Source organism: Schistocerca piceifrons, chromosome X (genome assembly GCF_021461385.2).
Source record: "Schistocerca piceifrons isolate TAMUIC-IGC-003096 chromosome X, iqSchPice1.1, whole genome shotgun sequence".
Taxonomy (NCBI): domain Eukaryota; kingdom Metazoa; phylum Arthropoda; class Insecta; order Orthoptera; family Acrididae; genus Schistocerca; species Schistocerca piceifrons.
Window position 1 is genome coordinate 359637806 of NC_060149.1, and position 17007 is coordinate 359654812.

The 17007-nt window shown below is 44.1% G+C and overlaps 1 protein-coding gene and 1 non-coding gene across 2 annotated transcripts in view; one reads left to right on the forward strand and one right to left on the reverse strand.

Moving 5' to 3' along the window:
• Positions 1–17007, reverse strand: part of LOC124722353 — a gene marked incomplete at its 3' end in the record, with an annotated part of 821905 nt that overhangs the window by 575504 nt on the left and 229394 nt on the right. The gene's annotated exons all lie outside the window — the stretch shown is intronic.
• Positions 7037–7111, forward strand: Trnal-caa. Its single transcript has one exon. It is a non-coding gene; the product is annotated as a tRNA-Leu (tRNA).

Genomic DNA, 17007 nt, shown 5'->3' on the forward strand with positions numbered 1-17007 from the left:
GTAGCGATTCTTGGTAAAACTGTGAAGCATGTTATTTTCCCAAAAGTAAGTCAGAAGAATGGTAGAAAAATGGATCCAGTACGGATGGAGAGGGTTTCGGTGTATTAAGAACAGTGCACAGGAGAGAGGAAAATCGGTATTGTGTCACGAAATTAGTAACTAAAATTTTTCTTCGTTTCAGCACTAACGTTGCTTCGTTGCATCTTGAAGGGAGCCACATAAGGAATTGTAGTGATATGGGTTTTCTTCGTGTGAAATATGTGTCTTATAACTTTACTTTTCAATCAGTTAATCACTATTACAAGAAAATCACGAATACTGCACCCGCACTGCATCTAAATGTCCGCTGTGGCAGTAAAGCAGAAGCAACTTTCCCAGTGACCCAGAAAAGCGGCAGCCTTGGGCAGCATGCATTAGGCCCAGATGCACGCGTCGGTTCACCCAGATTAAGCATCCTAATAGCTGCTCGCGGGCCTTTAACAGCTTCGCAGCACTAGCGTGAAGGAGCTCACTACCATCAGCGTAAATGAAGCTATCGCAGGGAATCTATTCTACTAGCCGAAGCTGGAAAAAAGAAATAATCGATTAAAAAACAAGAAAACAAAAGAATAATAAGAAGAAAATCTCCCACGGGCAGCTGCGACGGGCGAAATCTTCACAACAGGCGAAAGCTCGTTATACACTCCTGTTAATTCACGAGCCCGACTCCTAATTAAAATCTTGTTCCTACCTAAAAAAAAGTTCGTAGAATCCAATAACAAACCAGTTACGAAATACGTTTTTACTTCCTAATTTGAATTCGTGCTGGACAGTTCTCTTTTAGTCCATTGTCTGATAAACCGTTTGCAAATGAATTTGTACCTCAATTTTAGTAGATGCTTTGAAACAACGTCTCTAGCAACTGTAATCTGATGTTCGACTGCGATTAGAAAACGTCGACTGCTTTTTCTTTCAGACGACTCATTCTTCAGGCGTAGAATGGTGTTGTGAGTATTGCTTGTGTTACTTTGGACTAGTATGCTGGAGTCAGGATAATGAATGATGAAATAGCAAATATATCGTGCACCTTAAAGTAAGACAAAAAACAAATGTATGTTTCATAGGATTTGTGTAGAAATTTACATTTAAATCTGACTAAAGAAACGAGGTGGAGTAGTAATTAAACGAAAAGGTTCTTGATCAGCTTTGTCTTTTATCAAATGTGACCGACTGATACAAGCTTCGCGTCTGAAAAAGGAGTTTAGAATCGGACCGTGATGATGATTTAACTGTTTTTGATAGTGATTATTGCAACAATATTCGCTCAATAACTGATTTCATTAATTCGCAAAATGTTTAGGCTTCGAAGGACGTACAATGTCAATGCTATTTTGTCGAAAATATATTATGAGAAACGTGTCTGTAGTAGTATTGTAATGATTATAATTGAAATGCAGCAACCAGCAATAAGTAAGATATAAAAAGTTTATTCACATTTAACAAATACTCAATACCCTAATACACCATACTTGTGGCTGCTTGCCGTATTTAAGCTACAATCCATACACTGACATGTTATGGCGTTCGAAAAGAATCTGTTGCCGAGGTTTATCACGCCAAAAACTTACCTCAATTGTTTCTCAGCGCTTTTCGCGCTCATTAGAACGCAAAATACACTGCAAAACTCTACTCTACAGTAATCTGAAGACAAGAGATGAAAATTGACAGGCGGTGGATAACGTCTGCCGTGCTCATAGTGGCAGTGTTATTTCTGAAGAAATCTTGCTGAATGCCAGGGGGATTTATCACAGGGAAGAGTTATCCATTTCCCAGAGATAGAGTTACTGATGTTGTTACACCAATTGTCGAAAAACAAAGTGTCTTTTAAATATGAAAACACAATTGATGACTTAGAGTGAAAGGTGAAAAGTGAAGATGATCTTCTTATATACCTACGTTCGTATAGAGTGGTCTCGGCCTCAAAGGGTGGCAACTTTGATTGAGCATTCTCTCCGATATCCAAGACATATATTTGAAAATTTCCATTTTCTTTCACTGCCTCGAATCTAAATTCTGTCCGGCCCATATCTTCATCTACAGCAATACTCCGCAAGCCACTTTACAATGTGTGGCGGAAGGTACTTCTGCTATCGCTAACTGATCGCCCGCCCCTCCCCCCCCCCCCCCCCCCCCCACCATTCCCTGTTCCATTCCTGAACGGCGCGTAGGAAGAATAATGTGAACTCGAGCCGATGCAACATTTATCTCTGATCGTTCTTTCTTTCCTTTCTAAATTCCGTGCTACTTGCTCATCAGCAGATGTGCCAAGAGACCTAAGTAGTACGTGTTGACACGTCGGTACAAACCTACTGTTTGACAAAATAGGAGAGCTGGGAAATAGGAAATATTAAACACAGTGAGGATAACGTGTCTCATCGGACTAAACTTTATGGATCTTTCTCATGTAGTACACCGGGCACCGATTCGTTCGTTTCATACTGCATTATCTTCCCACCCGCCTCCGTAGGCCGCCAATGTAACTTCTTACACATACATACCATCGGTGGAAAATGATTAAAGCTGCAATTCTCTGTGACAGGTAGAACGACCGCCATAGTGCATTAGTGCTATTGGTGTTTAGTGTTGTTACCAGGCCTGGTAGAGTTTATGAAGTGCGTGAATAGCATCAGATTCTGAGTGATCACTGTGAAGGACACGGACATGCCGCGTACTCGTATGAGACAGCGTTAACAGCTCCTCACTGAATTTGAAAGGGGCATAATTGATGGTCTCCATTTGGTGTCCAACTGGTCAAACTGTGCAATGTCAATATTTTTGAGGCATTCGGATATGACAATGGCCCGATATTGGACTATATGGGAACGTGAAATGAGGCATATGCGTCGTCAAGGTACCGGTCGACCTCTCTGACCACGACAATGGAGGATCCCTTTCTGTGCACCAAGCACGTTGCAATCTCTTCACATCTGCGCTTGCCATCGGAGAACAAGTAATGGCCCTCCTGCAACATTCTGTGTCGGTGACCACCACCAGCCGGGCTAGGGAATTACCGTCCCACGCTTAAGCAGCCTTTAACACCACTACACAGACGGCTGCGTTTGGAGTGGTGCCGTCACCCGGATGAATGGAATGCTGAGAAATGGCGTCCCATTGGGTTCAGCGATGAAGCGGGCTGTACACTACTCCAGATGATCGTTGTTAGAGTGTATGGCAGTGACCTTGGGAGAGGTCCCATTCTTCCAATATTTTTAGAGGCACCGCGGTGTCACTCCCGCCGACGTGGTGTGGGGAGCCAGTGGGCATGGCTTCAGGACACAGCTGGTAGAGACTGAGGGAGCTACGAAGGTACAACAGTACCCCACAGACATCCTGCGTCCTCGTGTGTTACCTCTCGCATGACAGTGTCGTGGCGCCATTTTCCAACAGGATACAGCAAGTCCGTTGAAGAAGCTCGTCATTATGAACTGTCAACGTGATGCTGACATACAACTATGGCCGGAAAAACACCCATATCTGTCCCCGATAAATCATGTGATGGACCGGGTTGGACGCAACACAGCTGTGGGCCAGCTTGCCTCAGGAGATGATATATCGCCTTTATGACACACTTTCCAACCGAATCAGTGCATACATATAGGCAAGAGGGGGCAAAAAGCCATACTGGTAAGCAGGCTCATTTGAAAACTTCTTTGTAGCTTTGACTATAATTTGTAGTCATTGAGGTAGTATCACATACGCTGTCAACAAGCGAAATTTCATTTCGTTCCTTCCTCTCATTTCTGTGCTCTCCTTTTTTGTCTGGCAGTGTAATTCTCACATTGAGGCAGAAATGCGCATTACCCCATTACCAAAAAATTTCTGCCACTTTGTGAGAAATAGTTACGAAGAGTGCTGGTGATTTTTTGGTATCACTTGAAGACGTTGATTTAGAATGAAACCGGTCGTGGCATAATAAGCGTACCTGAAGTACAGTTTTAGTGACTTTTATTAACATGTCTGAACGGTTAATAATCGCCTTTCTATTTCAGATACATATCACCTTAATGGTCTCGCAAAGAAAAGAATGAAAAGAATTTTAACCTGTTACCTGAATGACCATCTTCGCTACATATTTTAAAATGACTGAAGGCCCTGCAGTACGAGATTCAGATCTAACAAAGGCGACAACGTCTGTGATGTAGTAGATAGTAAGCTTGGTACTGACACAGTGGCCCGAGACACTACCTCAGATTTTCTGTATTGGAGAGATACGGAATGGCGAACACACAGTCCATCAATAATGACCATGTCGACGGGACATTAAACCCCAGTCGTCTAACTCCTCCTGTACCACGCAACCTCAGAAGACTAAATTAGAAAGCGCTCGAAAAAATGCATTGAGGTAGCATAAGTCATGGGCTATCTCCAAATGTCGTGTAAGGCTTTCTTTTTCCTGGCGTAGTGCAGCAACTAGAAGTGGCATGGACTCAACAAATCGTTGGAAGCTCCTTGCAGAAATGTTGAGCCATGCTGCCTCTATAGCCATCCATAACTGCGTAAGTGTTGCCGGAGCAGGATATTGTGCGCGAACTGACCTCTCGATGATGTCTCATAAATATTCGATGGGATTCATCTGGATCTGGATGACCAAATCATTCGCTCGAACTGTGCAGGATGTTCTTCAAACCAATCGTAAACAATTGTGGGCCAGTGTCATGGCGCAATGTCATCGATAAGAATTCCATTGATTTTTTTGGAAACACGAAGTCCATGAATGTCTGTAGATGGTCAATGATCGGTTCACTTGGACTAAAGGACCCAGTCCATCCCATGTAAACACAGGCCACGTCATTATGGAGCCACCACCTGCTTGCCCAGTGCCTAGTCGACAACTTGGGTCCGTGGCTTCGTGGGGTCTGCGCTACACTTGAACCCTACGATCAGCTGTTACCAACTGAAATTGGAGCTCATCTGACTAGCCAACGGTTTTTCAGTCGTCTAGGGTCCAATCGATTGATCACGAGCCCAGGAGAAGAGCTGCAGTTGATGTCGGGCAGTTAGCAAAGATACTCGCGTAGGTCGTCTGTTGGCATAACGCATTAACGCCAAATTTCACCACATCGTCCAGTGTTGTTTGTCTGTTAGTACTGACAACGCTACGCAAACCCCGCTGCTCTCAGTCGTTAAGTGAAGGCCGGCAGCTGCTGTGTTGTGCGTGGTGAGAGGTGTGTCCGACATTTGGTATTCTCGGCACGATCTTCACACTGTGAGTCTCGGAACATTGAATTCCCTAACGATTTCCGAATTGGAATGTCGCATGCGTCTACTCCAACTACCATTCCGCGTCCAGAGTCTGTTAATTCCAGTGGAGCGGCCATAATCACGTCGGAAACCTTTTCACATGAATCACCCGAGTACAAATGACAGCCTCGTCAGTGCACTGCCAGATTATACCTTGTGTACAGGATATTACCGCTGTACATATCGCTATCCCACGATTATTGTCACCTCAGTGTAAATGGCGAAATTAAATCTTAGCGTGTGGGGAGATATAGTGAGCTACACGGCGCTTACCGTATGAACGAGAGCGAAACTAGCGACAGAGCTGGGTGACTTGTCGGGCCAGTGACACGGCGCCGCGTGCCGGCGCGGTCGCTGTTCCGCAGCGCCTGCGTTCTCTCTGGGTCAAGTTTATTTTGGGGCTGGCCGCCGTGGTCATCCGGGGCGCGCGCCCCCTATCACACCTAGACTTGCTCCCAGCCGCGTGCCTGCACTTGTACCCTGCGTGCCGGGGCTACGAGACTTGTCTGCATCAGAGATCACAGATGGGCTCCGTATACTCGCTTTAAACTCGCCAGCGAGATCTGTGACGTCATCTCCGATCTCGTCGCCTCCGTGTGCTAGTAGACTCGACTCCTGAATCTCCGCCGCAGCCCACCCCTCACGTGAGTCTGTTGTCGGGTACAAGAGGAACCGACTCACTCATAAAGGAGAGCGACTACACGAGGTTGCGAGTGTAACAGCGGACAAGCGGCATTCCCGCTACGTACGCAACCGCTTGAAATGTCACAAAATGTCCGACCTGCCTAAATGACGAAAAAATGGTTCAAATGGCTCTGAGCACTACGGGACTTAACTTCTGAGGTCATCAGTCCCCTAGAACTTAGAACTAGTTAAACCTAACTAACCTAAGGACATCACACACATCCATGCCCGAGGCAGGATTCGAACCTGCGACCGTAGCGGTCGCGCGGTTCCAGACTGTAGCGCCTAGAACCGCTCGGCCACCCCTAAATGACACAAGCGGGTTATGTATCATAATTAGTTAGCAGTGAATATTGTTCTCAGGTTGCCCTCCATGGGCTGGGTGCACGCAACGACTGTGGTTATATTGGGTTAGAGCAGCAATCAGTCGTAGAATTAAGTTGCTTTAATATGACACTTACAGTCACAACGTAGATCAGATTTCGACCTGTGTCAGGTCATTATCAATGCAGTGCGGAATTGTAGCAGTTGTTCGTGCTCAGGTGAATGCTTACACAGTTCACATTCAATGGTTGAACTGTGTAAGCATTCACTTGAGCACGAACAACTGCTACAATTCCGCACTGCATTGATAATGACCTGACACAGGTCGAAATCTGATCTGCGTTGTGACTATAAATGTCATATTAAAGCTACTTAATTCTATGACTGATTGATGCTCTATCTAACCGAATATTGGTCTGTTTATGCATTTATATAGCTAAAACTTTTTCGAAGACTCTTGTAAATTTACTTTAACATTTAATATCTATTCAGAGAATGTCTAGCAATTACGTTCACATGCGACTTCCTGGCAGATTAAAACTGTGTGCCAGACCGAGACTCGAACTTGTGACCTTTGCCTTTCGCGGGCAAGTGCTCTACTACCAACTGAGCTACCCAAGCACGACTGACGCCCCGTTCTCACAGCTTTACTTCTGCTAGAACCTCGTCTCCTACCTTCTGTAAAGTTTGGAAGGTAGGAGACGAGGTACTGGCAGAAGTAAAGCTGTGAAAACGGGGCGTGAGTTGTGCCTGGGTAGCTCAATTGGTAGAGCACTTGCCCGCAAAAGGCAAAGGTCCCGAGTTCGAGTCTCGGTCCGGAACAGTTTTAATCTGCCTGGAAGTTTCATATCATCCACACTCCGCTACAGAGTGAAAATCTCATTCTGGATACGTTGACATGTATAAATTTTCGAGGCGTTACCGAGTCTGTACCGACAGTACGAGAAAATATAACATGATGATGAAGTGCAACCACTACATGGTGATTAGTTATTGTAATATATTACAGAAATGAATGATAAACTTCAGAGCTCGTTGTTAGCTCATAAACTCAACCTGAACAAATGAATACAGAAATAGTGCTCATTTTTATCGCGGGAATATAACAGTGATGTTTCTCTGTACCCAGTTTTCGTAACACGTAACTTTTCTCACGGTGGTGGTGGAATAGACAACAATACAATCATTTTGTTTCCAATGGACGAAATTTGTATATTTTTCGTATGAAGCGTGGACTACTGCTTGAAACATAAGCCAGATATCACTCCTCCTCTAATGGGACTATTTTGCAGTTGTATGCTTTCCATCAATTAATTTTCCTCTTACACCTTCCACAGTTTCACATATGCCTCGTTAAAGACCATCTGATCCCGCCAATCGACCATTTCCCCTTGTGGGTGCTACATTACAGCAGCAAGATCGTGTACTCATCTTCCGTACTAAGAGAAAGTCACGACTAGCCTTACACTCCTGCATTCTTCAGTCAGAGAGAACGCCCCACAGTTCCCAGACTCATCATACTCACAGAAATACACCAGGAACGAAGAACGCCCTTTAAGATTGATATAACAACGGTGCTTTGATATGTGAAGTATGCATCCCGAACATTAGACTCGTACTGACCCATTTCTGATCTCTAATCTGCATCACTAGTCCCCTCTGCTTCCGCAGCTGCTGCATGGTGAGACGACTGACTGCAAGCCGCTTGACGATTACATTTTTGTCTCATTTTGTCAGCCGGATAATTCGTTTCTGGATAGTAAAAACATGTTGCTTATCTCCTCTAGAAAAGTAAATTGTGTTAGTTAATCGCTTCTGTGGCACTCTAACTATGACTAACAGTTCTTCATGTAACATTCTCAGTTTCCTGTTAATCAAATTTTTCAGAGTTAGTATGATTAAATTAACTGCTAACCGCAGAAAAGTAACAAATCCAGTTTTACACATTTTGCAGATGAGACAAAAATCTGCTTTACACAAAAGTTCTGAAAATTTCGCTGTGCGCTGCCTTAGAGTATGTAATTTTTATCCAACTTTGTGTTACCGCTAGCTTTTTTTTATTGCCACTGAACATGTTCTCTTTTTGCAGCAAATAATATGTAATATGAAGTAGAAGCACTACCTTTAGAGTATACAAATATGTTTTACACATTTTCCTCAAACTAAATATACATCTTAGATATTATTATATCAGAATAAGTTCACGGAGTTCAAGTTATCTTCAGTTTCATTTATATTTGCTGTCGGATATGTCAAAATTTCATTCAAAAATTACATCTCTTCGTCCCGAATGTAAATTAAATTTTTTTTAAAAATATCATCCAGTTTTAAGGTGTTTACGGATAGTTTGGCTCTGTAGGCAGGTCCCCTGAAAAGTTCTACACTTATCTGAGTATTAAAATAATAACTACAAGCTCGCTGGTCACTGATGTTTATTTTACTTTTACTACGTGTGTCGTGTCCTTGCTGGAATGATAATTTGGTAGGGCAAAAGAAACCTTTTTGTCTTTTGGATCACCTTTTCCACAAAAATCATTACTAATTAGAATTTTGACCACCAAGTACTGTAATCTGTAAAATCTTCTGTTTTCATGAGTACAACAGTAAATTTGCCTCTCTTTTGTGAAGACTCCAATATGAGTTCAATCATCTCACTAACAGTGTAATATCGTTCGTGTTTTTTTCCTCCTGATGATGTCTATAGGAAATTTTGTTCACAGCAGAAACGGAACACGTACAGGACATGCTCCGTTTTTGCAGGAAATGATCAATTGCACCTATTGCCAGAGACGCTTTATTGACTTTGGACAAATGTATCTGCAGTAAATGATGTGCCTACAGCGTTGGACGTATCTGATGCAATAAAGCGAATTTTGAAAATTTTGGACATGTTGCGTTCTTGCCGTTAGCGATTAAAATACGAGTCGGGCAAGAGTTTTGCACGGAACTTGCTTCTTAGTGAGTTACATTTTCTATGAACTGCTCCAACGACTTTCAGCTTCGCCTCTGCTTTTCTACAACAAGGTTCCTGTGGCTGTTTCCTGAAGTAAAAATAATCCAAAAGTATTTCACTGTTGACTGACAACAGCGGTGTACTGTGTACGGCGTTCTTAACCAATAAACGGTATTTGCGGCTACTACACTGACTCACATTTTCACTCAGCTACCAATCTTTGCACATAATATTAGTCGTCTGCAAGACTCCTCAAATTCTTCATTGGTTTTCTGGCGTTACCGCATTTCACAATAAATCCGTGCCGTGCATGAACAGTCTCAGATAGCTACAGTGGTAAATAAAAGAGTTATTTTTGAAAACATTATTGGAGATACCAACCATCCAGTCATAATCTTTGAAAATAATTATGACAATCTAGACCGCAAGGCACATTTATTCAAAGGTGACAGGTTTCGATAATTACATGATTATCTTTAGACCTAGCCATTTTGATGTCCAGAAAAATGGCTAGGTCTGAAGATGATCATGTAATGATCGAAACAGGTCACCTATGAATAAATGTGCCTTGCGATTTAGGCAGTTATAATTATTTTCAAAGTAAAAAAGTGGCATTTGAAGTTAACGCTATGTCGACGATGGGAACGTTAGAGGCGGTCCACAAGTTCGGCTAGCACAAGGGCGGTAAGGAAATTGAATGCGTCCTATTCAAAGAAACCAACCGGGCACTTTTTTGGAGAATTTCGCAAAACATAAATATGGATGGCCGGTATTCGAACCCCGCTCTTCCCGAACGCGAGACCATTGCCTTAAGCGTCGCAGCACCTCCCTCAGCTGCAAATTACATTACACAAAGGGAGGAGTATTTTACCACGTATTCAATAATCTCAGCTGCTCTTTAAATGAAACTTCAAATTTTTTAACAGTATTCCAGGCTCTCAGTCACTGGGGCCCGGGTTCGATTCCAGACTGGGTTGGGGATTTTCTCTGCCTGGGGACTGGGTGTTTGTGTTGTCCTCATCATATCATCATCATTATCATCATTTGTGACAGTGAATAGATTGGACTGTGTACAAAATTGGACTGTGAAAAAATTGGGACTTCGTACGGACGCTGATGACCGCGCAGATGAGCGCCCCACAAACCAAACATCATCATCAGTATTCCAGGCCTTGAGAGGGAGAGTATAATGGTATGCTGCTTGCCTGGTATCCAATGAAACTTTCCACAAAGCGAGATGAGTAATGAACTACATACAGGGTGCTCGAAAATTCCCGTTTGAAATTTCTAAACTTGTAGGAAAGAGTGAATACATAATATTTTGAATGGAAACCGATGTCTGGAAAAGTCATCCAGTGACGCTACAGATAGTCTAATTTATAGGTGCTGGCATCTGTAAATGTACATCTATACAGGGTGATTCCGTCATGATGTTACAAACTATCAAGGATGATGGAAAAGGGTAAAAGTATCAATTTGAGGTAAGTTTCTTTGTGCCGGAAACGAAAGTATAGAAAGTTATAGACGAAACTTGTTCTGATACCTCTGACAGTGGAATACGTATACCCGTACTGTTGCTGCTAAGATAGTAGTGTAGGCAACTTGCAGAGGTGGGAGTGTGAACCAAAACAAGAAAAAATGTCTAGTAAACATGGCCTCTAAAATGCGTACTTGAAGACATATTAGCACTTGGTCAAGAGAGGAGGTGGCTTTCACACCAGCGAAGATGAACGAGTGAGTGCTCATAGCTCCTCAGGTATGCATTTTAGAGTCCATTTTACTAGACTTTTTCTTGTTTTGGTCTGTACTACCACTTCTGAAAGCTGCATACCCTACAAGCAACAACAGCACCGGTATATGTATTCCAGTGTCAAATGTATCAGAATAATTTTCGATTGTAACTTTCGACTCGTTCCTTTTTCGAATCGAGGACTACTACTTCAAACTCATACCTGTATCCGTCACCATCATCCTTGAAAGTCTGTGACATCGTCATAGAATCACTCTCCATATACTTACATTTACAGGCGCTCTGTAGCGTCGTTGGATAACGTTTCCGGACATGGGTTACTATTCAAAATATTGCTTACTCACTCCCCTCTAACTTTGTAAAGGGAATTTTCGAACACCTTTTATAAATGTCAAGAATTCCGGCACAAGATGTTAACATGAGACAAGGGGGAAACTGCGTTGTGCCAGCACTCTGGATTTCATATATAATGCATACCCCATCCTTTTCTAAGGAAAATTTAAATGCAAACCGTAACGAGTAACATTCATCAATCTTTTTTTTCCAATGTCTCTCGTGTGGCATAAACAAGTAGTTCCGTTAAAAAAGGAATAGTTATTTCAGTATGTCAATAGACATAATTAACCATAGAGGAAAGTACACTTCTCTCTGTATACTATCACCCATTGAGAATCTCGTCTCGGTATCTTTAACAGCCCCGAAAGTATTTGGTGTCTGCAGCTTAGGTGACTCACCCTGTATATACTGTCTGGTTACACGCAAGTTACAAAACTGGAAACAGCTGTTGAGTCATCGGGACTACAGACGTGTTTAATTTTGTAGCTTTAACACCCTAAGCCGTTCGTTGGGCTGGAACTCAACTGGGGGGCAATAAGAGAGCGCGTTAACGACAACAACACGGCTGTGGCATCGTAAAGTTTTCCGATCAGCAGAGACCACATCCTGCGGCCCAGGGCGCCTCGCGTGGGGTGAAGGTCACTGAAATAGAAAGAGGCTGCGCCATATGGCGGCATCGGCTGGCGCTGCGCCAGCTCCCGGTGACAAACGTGCCTCGCCATCGGAAGTGCAAGTGCAGGCGATGGCACGCCACCAACTACGGCCTTGCCTTTCCCAGCACTCGACTTGCAGTATCATTCACTTACGGCGAACGCGACAAGAAACGATACCGCGTAATTGCGCAATTTAAATCCCAGTGTGGCCTTCTTCATTCTGGTTTCCCCAGGTTCCCTGCCCGGTCTGGAGGATTGCTACGGTGACCTTCAATGACTCCATGGCAAATTCATTCTGCAGACTTGTCAGAATGTTCATACGGTCTTTCCAGCTGATACACCGTACGACAACATTTTCGGGTGTGCTGTAACACCACTCGATAATTTCATGACACAGCCTGGAGAAATTTTCGAACTGTCAGGGATAATTAAGGTTGACCAAATAGTGAACGTCTTGATATACACTGATCAGCCAAAACATTATGACCACCGACCTACTACCGGTATAAACTAGTCCAGGCCATAGTAGCGTCGCCTGGAGAGGAATGACTGCTAGTCAGACACACGCACGCTGTATGTAGTATCAGTTAGCGTGCTGTCTATGTGTAGAATGGGTTAGGCGTGCAATCTATCTGACTCTGACCGAGGGCAGGTTGTGATTGCGCGGAGGCTCGGCACCAGCATACGGCCGGCCGCGGTGGCCGCGCGGTTCTGGCGCTGCAGTCCGGAACCGCGGGACTGCTACGGTCGCAGGTTCGAATCCTGCCTCGGGCATGGGTGTGTGTGATGTCCTTAGGTTAGGTAGGTTTAAGTAGTTCTAAGTTCTAGGGGACTTATGACCTAAGATGTTGAGTCCCATAGTGCCCAGAGCCATTTGAACCATTTGAAACAGCATACGGAAACTGCACGACTTGTCGGGTGTTCGAGGACTGCTGTAGTGAATGTTCTCAACACATGGCGAAACCAAGGTGAAACCACGTCCAGACGTCGTGGGGTTGAGCGGACACCCCACATTACACATGTCGGACGTCGTAGGCTGGGTACATTGGTAAAACAGGACAGGCGGCGAACTGTGGCGGAACTAACATCATTCTTTAATGCTGGGTAGATAGTAGTACACGTAACGCGTATCCACAGGACATGTGGCCTGTAATTGAAGAAGTATCATGATGATCTCTCCATTGGCAAAAGATTCCGGAATAGTCCCCCATTCGGATCTCCGGGAGGGGACTGCCAAGGGGGAGTTTACCATGAGAAAAAGATTGAATAATCTACGAAAGGATAACGTTCTACGAGTCGGGGCGTGGAATGTCAGAAGCTTGAACGTGGTAGGGAAACTAGAAAATATGAAAAGGGAAATGCAAAGGCTCAATCTAGATATAGTAGGGGTCAGTGAAGTGAAGTGGAAGGAAGACAAGGATTTGTGGTCAGATGAGTATCGGGTAATATCAACACCAGCGGAAAATGGTATAACAGGTGTAGGATTCGTTATGAATAGGAAGGTAGGGCAGAGGGTGTGTTACTGTGAACAGTTCAGTGACCGGGTTGTTCTAATCAGAATCGACAGCAGACCGACACCGACAACGACAGTTCAGGTATACATGCCGACGTCGCAAGCTGAAGATGAACAGATAGAGAAAGTGTATGAGGATATCGAAAGGGTAATGCAGTATGTAAAGGGGGACAAAAATCTAATAGTCATGGGCGACTGGAATGCAGTTGTAGGGGAAGGAGTAGAAGAAAAGGTTACAGGAGTATATGGGCTTGGGACAAGGAATGAAAGAGGAGAAAGACTAATTGAGTTCTGTAACAAGTTTCAGCTGGTAATAGCGAATACCCTGTTCAAGAATCACAAGAGGAGGAGGTATACTTGGAAAAGGCCGGGAGATACGGGAAGATTTGAATTAGATTACATCATGGTCAGACAGAGATTCCGAAATCAGATACTGGATTGTAAGGCGTACCCAGGAGCAGATATAGACTCAGATCACAATATAGTAGTGATGAAGAGTAGGCTGAAGTTCAAGACATTAGTGAGGAAGAATCAATACGCAAAGAAGTGGGATACGGAAGTACTAAGGAATGACGAGATACTTTTGAAGTTCTCTAACGCTATAGATACAGCAATAAGGAATAGCGCAGTAGGCAGTACAGTTGAAGAGGAATGCACATCTCTAAAAAGGGCCATCACAGAAGTTGGGAAGGAAAACATGCCCGCATCTCGTGGTCGTGCGGTAGCGTTCTCGCTTCCCACGCCCGGGTTTCGGGTTCGATTCCCGGCGGGGTCAGGGATTTTCTCTGCCTGGTGATGGCTGGGTATTGTGTGATGTCCCTAGGTTAGTTAGGTTTAAGTAGTTCTAAGTTCTAGGGGACTGATGACCATAGATGTTAAGTCCCATAGTGCTCAGAGCCATTTGAAAAATGGTTCAAATGGCTCTGAGCACTATGGGACTTAACATCTATGGTCATCAGTCCCCTAGAACTTCTTAAACCTAACTAACCTAAGGACAGCACACAACACCCAGCCATCACGAGGCAGAGAAAATCCCTGACCCCGCCGGGAATCGAACCCGGGAACCCGGGCGTGGGAAGCGAGAACGCTACCGCACGACCACGAGATGCGGGCAGAGCCATTTGAACCAGCCAAGAATTATATACACAAGAATGGAACAGAAAATTGAGAACGCGCTAGGTGACGATCAGTTTGGCTTTAGGAAAAGTAAAGGGACGAGAGAGGCAATTCTGATGTTACGGCTAATAATGGAAGCAAGGCTAAAGAAAAATCAAGACACTTTCATAGGATTTGTCGACCTGGAAAAAGTGTTCGACAATATAAAATGGTGCAAGCTGTTCGAGATTCTGAAAAAAGTAGGGGTAAGCTATAGGGAGAGACGGGTCATATACAATATGTACAACAACCAAGAGGGAATAATAAGAGTGGACGATCAAGAACGAAGTGCTCGTATTAAGAAGAGTGTAAGACAAGGCTGTAGCCTTTCGCCCCTACTCTTCAATCTGTACATCGAGGAAGCAATGATGGAAATAAAAGAAAGGTTCAGGAGTGGAATTAAAATACAAGGTGAAAGGATATCAATGATACGATTCGCTGATGACATTGCTATCCTGAGTGAAAGTGAAGAAGAATTAAATGATCTGCTGAACGGAATGAACAGTCTAATGAGTACACATTATGGTTTGAGAGTAAATCGGAGAAAGGTAATGAGAAGTAGTAGAAATGAGAACAGCGAGAAACTCAACATCAGGATTGATGGTCACGAAGTCAATGAAGTTAAGGAATCCTACTACCTACGCAGTAAAATAACCAACGACGGACGAAGCAAGGAGGACATCAAAAGCAGACTCGCTATGGCAAAAAAGGCATTTCTGGCCAAGAGTAGTCTACTAATATCAAATACCGGCCTTATTTTGAGGAAGAAATTTCTGAGGATGTACGTCTGGAGTACAGCATTGTATGGTAGTGAAACATGGATTGTGGGAAAACCGGAACAGAAGAGAATCGAAGCATTTGAGATGTGGTGCTATAGACGAATGTTGAAAATTAGGTGGACTGATAAGGTAAGGAATAAGGAGGTTCTACGCAGAATCGGAGAGGAAAGGAATATGTGGAAAGCACTGATAAGGAGAAGGGACAGGATGATAGGACATCTGCTAAGACATGATGGAATGACTTCCATGGTACTAGAGGTAGCTGTAGAGGGCAAAAACTGTAGAGGAAGACAGAGATTGGAATACGTCAAGCAAATAATTGAGGACGTAGGTTGCAAGTGCTACTCTGAGATGAAGAGGTTAGCACAGGAAAGGAATGGAATTCGTGGCGGGCCGCCGCATCAAACCAGTCAGTAGACTGATGACAAAAAAAAAAAAAAATAGATAGTAGTGTGTCTGAACAAACAGTGCGCTGAAGACTCCTAGCGATGGGCTTCCGCAGCCGACGACCCATGTACGTGCCAATGTTAAAACCACGACATCGACAACTGCGACTGAAAGGGCACGAGGCCATCGGCACTAGACGTTGGCGCAGTGGCAGAGCTTTGCATGGTCTGATGAATCCCGATACCATCTTCATTATGCAGATGGAAGGGCACGAATCTGTCGTCTTCCAGGCGAACAGCTCCTTGACAGCTGTACTGCGGGACGGAGAGAAGCTGGCGGCGGCTCCATTACGCTCTGGGGAACATTTACGTCGGCATCCATGGGTCCAGTGGAGCTCGTGCAAGGTACCATGATGGCCAAGGAGTATCGAACACTGGTTGCAGACAAGGTAACCCTTTCATGACGATCTTGTTTTACGACAGCAGTGACATTAGTCAACAATATAATGCACCATGTCACATGGCCAGGAGTGTAATGGAACGGCTCGCTGGACACAGTAGCGAGTTACAGTTGATATGCTGCCCCGCTCCCCAACTCGCTAGATCTGACCGGATCGAACACATCTGGGATATGATTGAACGTTGTGTCAGAACTCATCGCCCCCTCCCCGGAATTTACGGCAATTAGGTGAATGGAGTGCGGTGATTTGGTGCTAGCTCCCTCCAGCGACCTACCAACGCCTCACTGCTGCCATGCCACGACGCGTCGCTGTCGTTATCCGTGCCAAAGGTGGTCATACCGGCTATTAGGTAGGTGTCCGTAATGTTCTGGCTGATCTGTGTACAACTCCCGTGTTACTGTTATTTCATCTTGCTTAATTTCAAAAGTATGATCTTATATTGACAAATGAGTGTTGCACTGATGTGTGCATTTGGCCGCAAACCCAACTGTATTATTGCCCTCTTTATACGTAACTACCTAGATGTGTGTACTACATGTGTGACTCATGTTGCCATCCGATTCAACAATGAGTTTCTAAGGCATGTTTACGACACATTTGGGACTACGGAAAGGTACTATTCTACGTTATTTCGCTCCAGATGTATCGTTGCTTTTTTCTATATAGGAAATGTATAACGCAGCTGTACTTCTGAGAGTTCATTTGGTGCTGCAGGAAGAAGCGCAAATCTCCT